This window comes from Xyrauchen texanus, chromosome 37 (assembly GCF_025860055.1).
Source record: "Xyrauchen texanus isolate HMW12.3.18 chromosome 37, RBS_HiC_50CHRs, whole genome shotgun sequence".
Taxonomy (NCBI): Eukaryota; Metazoa; Chordata; class Actinopteri; order Cypriniformes; family Catostomidae; genus Xyrauchen; species Xyrauchen texanus.
This window is the reverse complement of record NC_068312.1, coordinates 31609100-31621193: the sequence shown is the minus strand read 5'-3', so window position 1 is coordinate 31621193 and position 12094 is coordinate 31609100.

Below are 12094 nucleotides of genomic sequence, written 5' to 3'. Positions count from 1 at the left end.
TTTTTTTCAGATCCTCAGAGAGTTCTTTGCCATGAGGTGCCATGTTGAACTTCCAATGACCAGTATGAGGGAGTGTGAGAGTGATGACACCAAATTTAACAACCCTGCTCCCCATTCACACCTAAGACCTTGTAACACTAACAAGTCACATGACACCGGGGAGGGAAAATGGCTAAGTGGGCACAATTTGGACATTTTCACTTAGGGGTGTACTCACTTTTGTTGCCAGCGGTTTAGACATTAATGGCTGTGTGTTGAGTTATTTTGAGGGGACAACACATTTACACTGTTATACAAGCTGTACACTCATTACTTTTCATTGTTGCAAAGTGTCATTTCTTCAGTGTTGTCACATGAAAAGGTATAATCAAATATTTACAAAAATGTGAGGGGTGTACTCATATATATATATATATATACACACACAAACACATACATGTATACACACATATACATATACTTAGGCCTATATACATGCACATACATACACACGTACATATATACACACATGCACACACACATACACAAACATAGTGCAAATCAAAATACAAATATGTTATATACAGTGCAAAGGAATGAAATGGCAGAAGAGGTTAAATGTGTTGGAAAGTATAAAAAAGATTAGACTAAATTGCACATAATTATTGCTCAATGGGGCAGTTTTAACTGTTCATGAAACAGATAGCCTGAGGGAAAAAACTGTCAAAAAATGTCAGCGATGTCCGTACGCAATTCCGTCAGGTGATGAAGCAACCTTATTACATTAATTTCACTTTATGAGTGCTAAATACACTTTTCATGTGGTACAAGGGTGTGCGCAGGGTCTGTGCATTTAAAGAGACACACACGAAAAACAGAGTGTTTTTGATTCCACCCAAAAAGAGGTGTTTACGACATGGTATAATAAATGATGCATGGGGTATTTTGAGCTGAAACTTCACAGACACAGTTTGGAGACACCTAAGAGTTATATTACATCTTGTAAAAAGGGGCATAATAGGTCTCCTTTAAATGTGAGCTCTCATGAGAAACGCAGAGGGGCTAATATGCGCGGTTAATTCTGGCTTCCATTGATATTGTTGCGCATGCGACCCATTTGAATTTTACATGAAAATTTGCTATTTAAAAGTATTAAGTGCAGTTCAACCATCATGTGAAACATCTTAGCATCTGACATGTTCAGCCCCGACAAAATGTAGCAAAATTTTATTTAAACGGGAACGGTGGTGTGTTGAACACCCTGTTGTGTTACGCAAGCGGTGCAAAATGACAGCTGAGAAGGCCATTATACACACATTGTATATATCACACATTTTAATTCACATTTTTTTATGAATTACACTTAAATTATACAAAAAAAAAATTAAACACCAACAAAATACATTTTATTTTATTATACAGTATGTGTGTGCATGAACGTTTGTGTGTATGTGTGTGTAAAATGAGGTGTGGCCAGTTCAATTAAATTTCCAACCAATGAATGAAAAGGGACCCAATTCTTAAATTCAGAATTTTGCCCAAGACTGATCATTGAAGTGAAAAAAGCATTTATTGATAAAAATGTGAATTATTTTATGTCAATGTTCTGCAGCATTTTTTTTTTCATGCAAATTATCCTGTAGTTCATGCAGGAGTTGAATAGGGGAAAAAATGGCTGTGTATATGCCAGTGCACTAAAGTTGTAAACGGTTAGTTGAGCCCTTGTTCACAACATCTACTTTGTCTTGTGATCTTCACTTGAGATACATCACTGGCCTTTGTCACTAGATCAATCACAGATTGTAAGAACTTTTCTGGGTTATATTTGAAAACAAGCCACGGAACAATACCCATGGAACACTCAGACTGGTGTGATTGATCCCCATTACCGATTTTGTGTCATTGTGTAGAAATGAGGCCGGCCCCCTCCTTTACCATTAAGGCCACGCAGCAATGGGATAAATCTTGCTCGCCTGGCAGCCCCTGACAATACACTATCGTCTGCTGCATTTAGGATGGCTCAGTGATTACAGTTCGACAGCTTCACTTCCCAGTTACTGTACTAATACTACAAGCTTTTGAAAGAGATCAGAGATGATTGCCAATGTGGCTTTCACTATGTGACTGATACAGTATGTTATTTTTGAGCATATTTGTTGTTGTTGAAATTTGAAGTGAACTGGCCCCTTAAGCAATCACAAAGGGCTTTCTGTATGCAAAAACATCTTACACTACTTACCTCTAAAACCTAACTATCATTTTGTACCTTATCTTCAGAATAAGGAGAGCAGAAAGTGGGGTTCAGAATCACCATATGCAATCTTTAAAATCCATTTTCCTCTTCTGAGAGAATGTGTCAATTGACTAGAGAGAATGACCCTTCACTCTCATTTGATAATCCAAGTAGGTGATAATATTTTTTAATATGTTGGGATTAGTGTGTTGATGAAGTTTTTGGATTAAGGTGTGCGAGTGTTCCTGTGAATGTGACTGTCTAGAGCAATTGCATGTGCTTTTGTTTGGCTTTTTAACATTTTGCACGTTTTACAGTGCTTTTAGACTACCATTCAAAAGTTTGGAGCCATCTATTCGTTCTTTATTATTACTATTTTCCAGAGGTGAGTAGTAACGTGTTACATTTACTCCATTACATTTACTTGAGTAATGTTTTGGGGAAAATGTTACTTTTAGAGTAGGTCTAAAAGTGGGTACTTTTTTACTCTAACTCAAGTAAATTTCTAATGATTTTTTTAAAACTTTTACTTCTTTACAATGTGTGGCTTACATAACTGGTTTTAATTTGAATTAATGTGTCATTTATTGAGAGATTATTGAATGGGACTTTTACGAGAGCGGAAGTTCACAGCTGTTTGCGATGAGACCCTCCCACTTGAGTGATGAGACTGTCACTCAAGTCATCAGCATCAAACTCTTCAAAGTGAAACAATTTCTTCGCTCCTCATAGTGGAAAATAATAATAGTTTTGTCATGCAATGCCTTCATTTAACCAAGACAAGCTGATATTTCAAGATTAAAGTCACAGATCTAACTTCAGGCAGCATGCTGAGGTACATTTTGGCTCTAATTTTAATGCGGGATTTTCTGTGTAATGAGATGGTCATTTTCAGGTTGTTTCTGTAACTGGGCTCTTATGACATCAGCGCGTATGAGATGTGCGGGCATGAGGCGATCATGGCGACAAGAGTGGATGTGTTCGTTATCGTTCACTCATTCACTATTTCCTATGAGGTGAATGGCAGTTAGTGCACTACATCTCAGCAGTAAGTGAACGAAATTAGTGAATTCGGACGAGAGTGTCGGAGCTCTGGGGCTGGTGCAGAAACGTCACATATGAAATTGAAAAATACTTGGGCCTTATTAGATAATCTTATTAAATAATATATTAATACAATAAAGCTTCATTCTGTTTGTCATTTTTAATATATACTGTGTGTTAATATTAAGAGTAAACACATTTGATCAAATAAAGAGTACATTTTAAAATGTAGCTGTATGTTTTGTCTCTCTATATGTTATTATGGTATTTTAATCCAGTAATGATTTGTCAAAAAGTAATTTAATACATTCAGAATAAAAAGGGTTAGTTCACCCAAAAATTACAATTCTCATTATTTACTCACCCTCATGCAACCCCAGATGTGTATGACTTTCTTTCTTCCGCTGAACTTAAATTAAGATTTTTAGAAGAATTTCTCAGCTCTGTAGGTCAGTACAATGCAAGTGAATGGGTGGCAACATTTTAAAGCTATAAAAACAAACATAAGTCAGCATAAAAGAAATCCATAAGACTCTAGTGGTTGAATCAGTATCTTCAGAAGTGATGTGATTGGTGTGGATGAGAAACAGATCACTTTCACTTTCTTCTTGTGTTTTTGGTGATTCACATTCTTCTCTGCATATCTCCCCCTGCTGTCTAGCAAAAAAGGACATAATATTGATCTGTTTCTAACCCACACCTATCATATTACTTTTGAAGACATGGACTAAACCAAAGGAGTCTTATGGATTACTTTTATACTGCCTTTATGTGCTTTTTGGAGCTTAAAAATGTTGGCCTACAGAGCTAAAATATTCTTTACAAAATCTGAATTTGTGTTCTGCAGAAGAAAGGAAGTCAAACACATTTGGGATGGCATGAGGGTGAGTAAATGATCATGTAACAAAGACTCAGGTTGATTGGGATCCATGAGCAGTCTTTTATTTAAAGGCAGGGTTCAGGTCAATAAACAGGCAAGGTTCAGTTATGGAGCAGACTGGAGTGTTAGAGACAATTGAGCTTGTAGTCAGGCAGGCAGTGGATCGGGGCAGGTGGCGGATATCGAAGACGGGTAGACTGGTGTAAGTGACAAGGGCTGGCGGCAGGCAATCGTGGTCATAGACAGGCAGGTTAAGAACACAGGAGATCAAGTAGCAGGTTGATAATTAAATGCTCAGTAATGCAGCCGAAACAAACAAGACTTCGCAGTGAAGGCACAGACACGTGTGGTTTAAATAGCGTGGCGATAATGGGGAACAGCTGCGTGCAATCGAGCCAGGTATGTGGGTTTATGGGAAGCGTGGTTAGAACTCGGGTGAATTAGACCTCCGGTGGCCTTTTGAGGAGGCGCTTCACCGGCGTTCGTGACATATCAGAGAATTTTCATTTTTGGGTAAACTTTAAAGTGATGTCTCAGCCAGAATGTAATATTCCATCATCATTTCTCTACCCTCATATTGTTCCAAAAAAGTGTGAGGCTTTGTATTATGTGGATCACAAAATATGTTAATATAGGGGAGTCTATTATGTCATTTGTGAAAGTAACGAGTTACTCACTACTTGAGTACTTTTTTAATTGGATACTTTCTTACTGAAGTAATTATTTATGTTAGTACTTTTACTTCTTCTTGAGTAATTATGTTTTTGAAGTAATTTAACTTTTACTTGCATACGGTTTTTGGCTACTCTACCCCCCTCTGCAATTTTCCACATTATAAAATAGTTATAAAGTAATCAAAACTATGAAATAACACAAATGGAAGTATGGTAATTATATAGTGACCAAAAAATACAAAAACAAATAAAAACAATCTGATATTTAGATTCCTCTAAGTACTGTAGCTATCTTTCCCCAAAATCACAGCAGTCTCTTAACCAACATCATGAGTGATAACCTGGTATTATTTTAAAACTGTATTGAATGAGTTCCCAATAATGCTGGCCAATTGTTGGCTGCTTTTCCTTCACTATCTAAAAATCATTATCTAAAATATATTTATGTAAACATTCATGGGCTCATGTAGAGATAATTTATTTTCTTTACAAAACTATTTCTAAACATTTAAGCATTAGCCTTTTGGTCAAAATGGTCTTAAGAAGCATAACTTCTGTCAAGTATGTGCAAACTTTTGACTGTTAGTGTATCTGTGAATATATGCACATGCATTTCACTGCTATCAGTATGGATATAAACACGTAACTTTAGGAGTGTGTGTCTGTGCATGTGCATGAAGACTCTGTAGATCCAGCCTGACTGAGTCAATTGTGCAGCAGAGGTCAGACAAATTTATCTGAAAGATTGATTCACTTTTTTTTGTGAATCATTTGTTCATGAAGTGTGAATGAGCACACAACAGGTCAACAGCAGTTGATAACATGGTTCATGAATGTAATTGCAGCTCTAAACTGAGAAATAAATAAGGCCAGACTATTTCTGATAATAAGATCCTAATGAAGGGCTGTTGATTGAACAGTTGAAGCTACAGTTGGGTTTTTAATGAAACCACACAACTTAACCCTAGGGTGAAGTCTCATCTTGTTACTTGAATATTTCTCAAGGATAGTCATTAAAGATTTTTAATTATGTAAAAAAATGGATCGTAATGCAGGCAGGGTAAATTCTTATTTCATAATAAAGCTTGATGATGAAAAGTTTCGTAATTAAATTTGAAACTTGTTATAGTGCTCGCAGCAAAATATACAGCTGGCCAAGAAACATTGCTTTCTTGCTGTTATTTTAGCTTCAAGGCTAAGAAAGTCTTGTTTCTATAAACACAGGGGCTAATTTACTAAATAGTTGCGCCAATAGACCTTTCCACACTCCGGGTTTTGGATGTATAACACAGATGGAGTTTATATGTATAAACTTCGACAGTGGTAAATGGGACACCAGAGCAAATATTATTTTCACTTACCCATTTGCTCCAACTATTACATTTGAATGACTTTCCAGAAGAAGAAAACAATAGAGAGTGGTGGATTAAGACAATATTTACTGTCACTCTCTCAGCAGCTGTAATCAAAACCTTCTCGCAGCTGTGGTAATTCATTTTTTTAAAACTAATTCCAGGGTAATATAACACAAAACATAATGTTATAAACATACACTCAATATTTTAAAAAAATATCATATAAAAAATGTTGCTAGATTTAAGCTGCTAAATCTAAATCTAAATCTTGCATTGCTAAAACACATTTTTTCCATGAGCACTTAACTGTTCACTCATAATATATACACTGGGGGACAAAAGTTTGGAATAATGTACAGATTTTGCTGTTTTGTGATGAAATTGCTACTTTAATTCACCAAAGTGGCATTTGACTGATCACAAAGTATAGTCAGGACATTACTGATATAAAAAACAGCACCATCACTATTTGAAAAAAAGTCCTTTTTGATCAAATCTAGACAGATCCCATTTCCAGCAGTCATCACTCCAAAACCATATCCTTGAGTAATCATGCTAAATTGCTAATTTGGTACAGGAAAATCACTTGCCATTATATCAAACACAGTTGAAAGCTATTTGGTTCGTTAACTGAAGCTTCACTGTGTCTGTTTGTTTTGGAGTTGCCACAGTATGCAATAGACTGGCATGTCTTAAGGTCAATATTAGGTAAAAATTTATTTGTAACTAGAATGAGTCAAGAGCTGAATGTGTTACGGCAGATGCCGGGGGACCACGAAATAAAAACTTACTTTTGAGTCTGTTCTTACATTTACATTTATGCATTTGGCAGACGCTTTTATTCAAAGCGACTTACAGTGCATTTATTACAGGGACAATCCCCCCGGAGCAACCTGGAGTTAAGTGCCTTGCTCAAGGGCACAATGGTGGTGGCTGTGGGGTTCAAACCAGCAACCTTCAGATTAACAGCCCTGTGCTTTAGCCACTACGCCACCACCACTCGAAACAGAAAGAGATCGGAAAGTATGGAATACATACGGAGGTCACAGGTCACTTCAGCTGAGCAGAATGTTTATATAAAATTACGGATTTAACATTAACCACTGTAAAATAATACATGTTGCTGATTAATCATTACCATTGTGAATAAACGTGGCTGATTTCAAACATAATAAAAATCATATCCCTACATATCTTGTCAGAATGACAAAATTTGTTTGTCATTGAAAGCAATGTGCTTGCCGGATGCATCGTAAAATGACGCCAAAATGTGCATTTTGCATCCACCTGTTGACGTGCTGGGCTCTTGCACAATTGGCAGTATTTGATGCTTCGGAAGTGAGCTCGGGTTGGAAAAGGTCAATATTTAAGTAATGTTTTAACTCTAAATCATCCTTCCGAATACAGCAATTCAGGAACTTCTTCCATATTTAGCCACTACATTAAACATGAATACAGGGATGGAATTTGTTTTAGTTATGTATTTTCTTTTTTTTTATATTAATTTATTTACTAAAATAGAACTGCTTGATCTTCACCCTCTTAGCAAGCTTACAGGAAGTGTTGGATTATAGTTATAAAGTTCTTAAATATTGATATTTTTTGCATCAAAAGCAATCATATTACCTTTGAAGACTTTAATTTAACCGCTGGAGTCTTATCAATGACGTTTATTCTGACTGTCTGTGATTTTTGGTGCTTCGAAAGTCGGATAACCATACACTTGCATTTTAAGGACCTACTGAGATGAGATATTTTTCTGTTTTTCTTCAAATGTGTTCTGGTCAAGAAAAAAAGTCATACACACATGGGATATCATGAGGTTGAGTAAATGAAGAGAGAATTGTAATTTTTGGGTGAACTATCCCTTTAAGTTATTTAAAATAAAGAATTTGTATTGCCTTCTTTTTATGCAAATTACGTTTGTTATAAATTGCTCCTTATTCACAAGCTCAGCACTATCCACAGTTTTCCTGAACCACTGGGCGGCGCAATGATGATTCTAACATTCCAAACGTCACATTATACACTAAAAGCATACCTTGATGCATGTAAAACACTGGAGACCAGAAAACGAAAATAGGCTTCCATTATGTAATGTGGAACACTTCCGTGCTCAGGTGGATTTGCCTGGTGCAATTAACATCGCTCTATTACCAGCCACGGAAAGCAGGCAGTAAATAGAATTTAATTAAAGAGTCAGTATTAAACCAAGTGTTTCGAAAAATCTGTCATTTATACACCCTCATGTTTTTGCAAACCTGTATGAATTATTTCTTCTTTGGAAAACAAATGGAGATATTAACCGGAATTTTACATTCAGTCACCATTCCCTTTTATTGTATGGAAAAAAATTAAAGTGAATGGTAGCTGAGGATAAGATTTTGCTTAACATCTCCTGTGTTTCACCGGAAAAAAATAAATACAAAATTCACACAGATTTGGAATGACACGAGTGATGACAGAATTCTCATTTTGGGTGAACTATTCCTTTAATACTCTGCTTTACATTGTGCCTAATTGCAATCTGCATAAATGTGCCAGATGGTTTTTAATGCATTCATTACTCTTTACAGAGGTCATGTGTTCACATTATTTCAAGATTGTACATGTCAACAGTCCTCAACTGTTTATTCACTTCTGTTTACAGTATATAATGAAATCTATAACCAGGTTTGGGAGGGTTACTTTTGAAATGTATTCCACTACAGATTACAGAATACATGCTGTAAAATGTAATTTGTAACATATTCCGTTAGTTTACACAAGGTCAGTAACATATTCTGAATACTTTGAATTACTTCTTCAGCACTGGTAGATTTTTTTACTTGTTTTGTGCAGTAAGACAAAATACACATTAAAAATAAATTCTCTGAAAAACCTAAATTTCTTATGCAGTGTTGTTTCTAAAACAAGATAAATCAAATTGATCTTGTTTTAAGGATTTTTAGATATTTTTACAGGAAAACAATACAGAAAATTATTATCAAGAATAAGTTTTTGCCCTAATATCAAAAGTCTTACTAGAAAAAATTAATTATGATCCAACGAGAATTTTCTTGATAAAAAAATATAACTTTTTACTTGAAAAAGCATTTTAGATTAGCATAAAGCTGACATTTTACACAAGGTGTATTTAATTTCTTCTGCCCCAAACTTACTTCCAACTTCTCAAACTGACAACACATCACAAGAAAGTGTTTCATCGCTGTTCAAATGCACTTTTGATCTCATCATTTATATGTATAAATGTTTTCTATCTGAAAGGACTAAATATTAAATGAAACAAATGACAATTAAATGCAAAGTCATTTAGAATGTAACTATATTCTAATGACCAATGATTTAAATTGTAACTGTAGTGGAATACAGTTACTTATATTTAGTATTTTAAATATGTAATCCTGTTACATGTATTCTGTGACTTCCCAACCCTGTATATAACTATTGTAAGAAAGCAATTCGGTCTACAAGTAAATTAGACTTCTCAGAAATGGACACAGTGTCAGATGTGTCATTTACGGACAAAATGTTGTCCATGAACTGTCAGGCATGAGACAAAAGAGCAAGAGACATTATTGATGTTTGCTTGGCCTCTGTCCTTTTTTTCTCTGTCCTTCATGGCATTTGTCAAAAGAAAGCAAGGCAAACACCCTCAGCTTGTTTTCTCCATTCTTTCTCCTAATCGCTGCTTGGTAGGGGGGCAATGTTGAGGTGTGGAGTAAGCCTGGAGAGATGCCGTCATAGTCTATTACACACGATTATGCTTACTGCACTCCAAAAAAGGCCTGATGTTGCACTGCACATTTGCTTCACAACTTTTTTTCAGAGGAAGAATGAAAAGGCAAGACAAGCAATAATGTTATTCCACTGTGAGTTCCCAATAGATGTCAGGCCATTTAAAACTGCGGAACAAAACTGGAGTCAGCGTATTGAACTGCCAGAGCCGATATAAACTCCATATTCAGGAAAATGACAATGTACAGTTACCGTGTTCATGCCAGAAATTCACAGAATGTGAATTAAAGGTGCTGCAAGGAATACAGCAATTCAGGAACTTCTTCCATATTTAGCCACTACATTAAACATGAATACAGGGATGGAATTTGTTTTAGTTATGTATTTTCTTTTTTTTTATATTAATTTATTTACTAAAATAGTTTAGCATTCCCTCGCAATAGTTTTGCGTTCCCTCACAATATGTTTTTTATTCCCTTTCAATAGTTTGCAGTCCCTTGCAATTATTTTGTGTTCCCTCACAATACCTTTATCATCCCTTATGGAAAATAGCCTTTACTATTGAACTATGTTATATGTACATACACCATAGTAATCAAAATATTTACCATGGTTTTATTACAGTACCTATAGCTCTACTTCGGAATTTGTATTAAAACCATTCCCACAAAATGTATATTTGTTTTACCACACCATATTTGATCATATTCATGGTAAAACCATAGTAATAGTACAGAAAAACAAAACATAAGGATGGTAAAATTCACAAGTCATTCAGCTAAAAGACATGGGTAGTTTTACTATAGTAACACCATGGTTAATAACAATGGGCCTTACCACAAAAAATAAATAAATAAATAAAAGGTTACATGGTTACTGCAGGTTTATTATAGTGCAACCACAGTAAATTTTTCACAAGGACATAAAAAAGCCCTTGTAATGAATTCTTCTGTTTTGTATTCTTTATATATTTTTATTTGTAAACATCTAAATTAGTTCTCAATATTATATTTTAGTCCCAGTTATACATACTGCATCATGGCATAAAATACGAGTTGATAACGATTTAGAGTTTAGGGTTAGTGGTAATAAATGATCAATCTTGAGAATTTATGAATTGAATACATTTATTTATTTGACATGAAAAATTTGCCCTCATTTACATGAAAAATGCCCCTGAATATCAAATCCAGGTGGCAAATATTGCCCAATAAATTCTGACACTGGTTCAACTATGGTTACTTTTAGTAAAACCATGTTTCATTTTTGTAAGGGATGGATAAAGCGAGGGAAAGCAAAACTATTTCTAAAAACAAATTAAATTAATAAAATCTCTCCCCAACCACTGAGAGTGTTGTAATGAGATGGAGAAGGAGAGCAGCATCACATCATTTCATTGTTGTCAAAGGTGTAAAATGGTAGTATAATAATCCTTTCACCTAACTAACAACTGACATGTGCCTCAATGTTTTCTGATTGCCTTAAAAAAAAAAAAACAGATTGCATCCAATGGCCACATTATTATTTGCTGTATAAAGAGCCTAGGGATGTCACAGAGACAGGTGTGATATTTCAGGACATATAATTCATTGGAAATTGCCTGGTAAGGGAGACATTTTTAATGTGCTATACCATAAAGCACCTTGAAGTAATTCTCTGAATTTTGCACATTCTAAAGTTCTCAGAATGTGCACAATGTGGACTGATTCAAGCACTGAATGAATAAAAAAATTTATTGAATTTGGTGCACAGTGCGTCATAAGTTTACATTTCAGTGCTCAGTGGGTAGCATGTTCATCCTTGCATGGAGAAGGTTTACGCGAGGTGTGTTTTTGAACACAGCCTTTTATAGATTAAAGTCAGGGGTGATGATGCGGAATGCAAGAGGTGACTAATGATGCTGCATAAGCAGATAATGTCAGCGTTCAGCTTCATTAAACATGGCTTTAAAAATCGCTTGACACACCGAAAAATAAGATGTCTCATGCTGGCATGCAAGGCAACTACTGCTCACACACATAGGGGGGCATGCAAATAGATCCAAGTCAAATACAGACCACAGTCATGCACACACATTTTCTCCTATCTGTTATTATACTACCTCCTCTGTACCATGGTACTTTGATTCTGAGCTACTTAATGATTACCAAATTTGTATCATGGTATTTACATGCAACTTTAAGGCCACGTC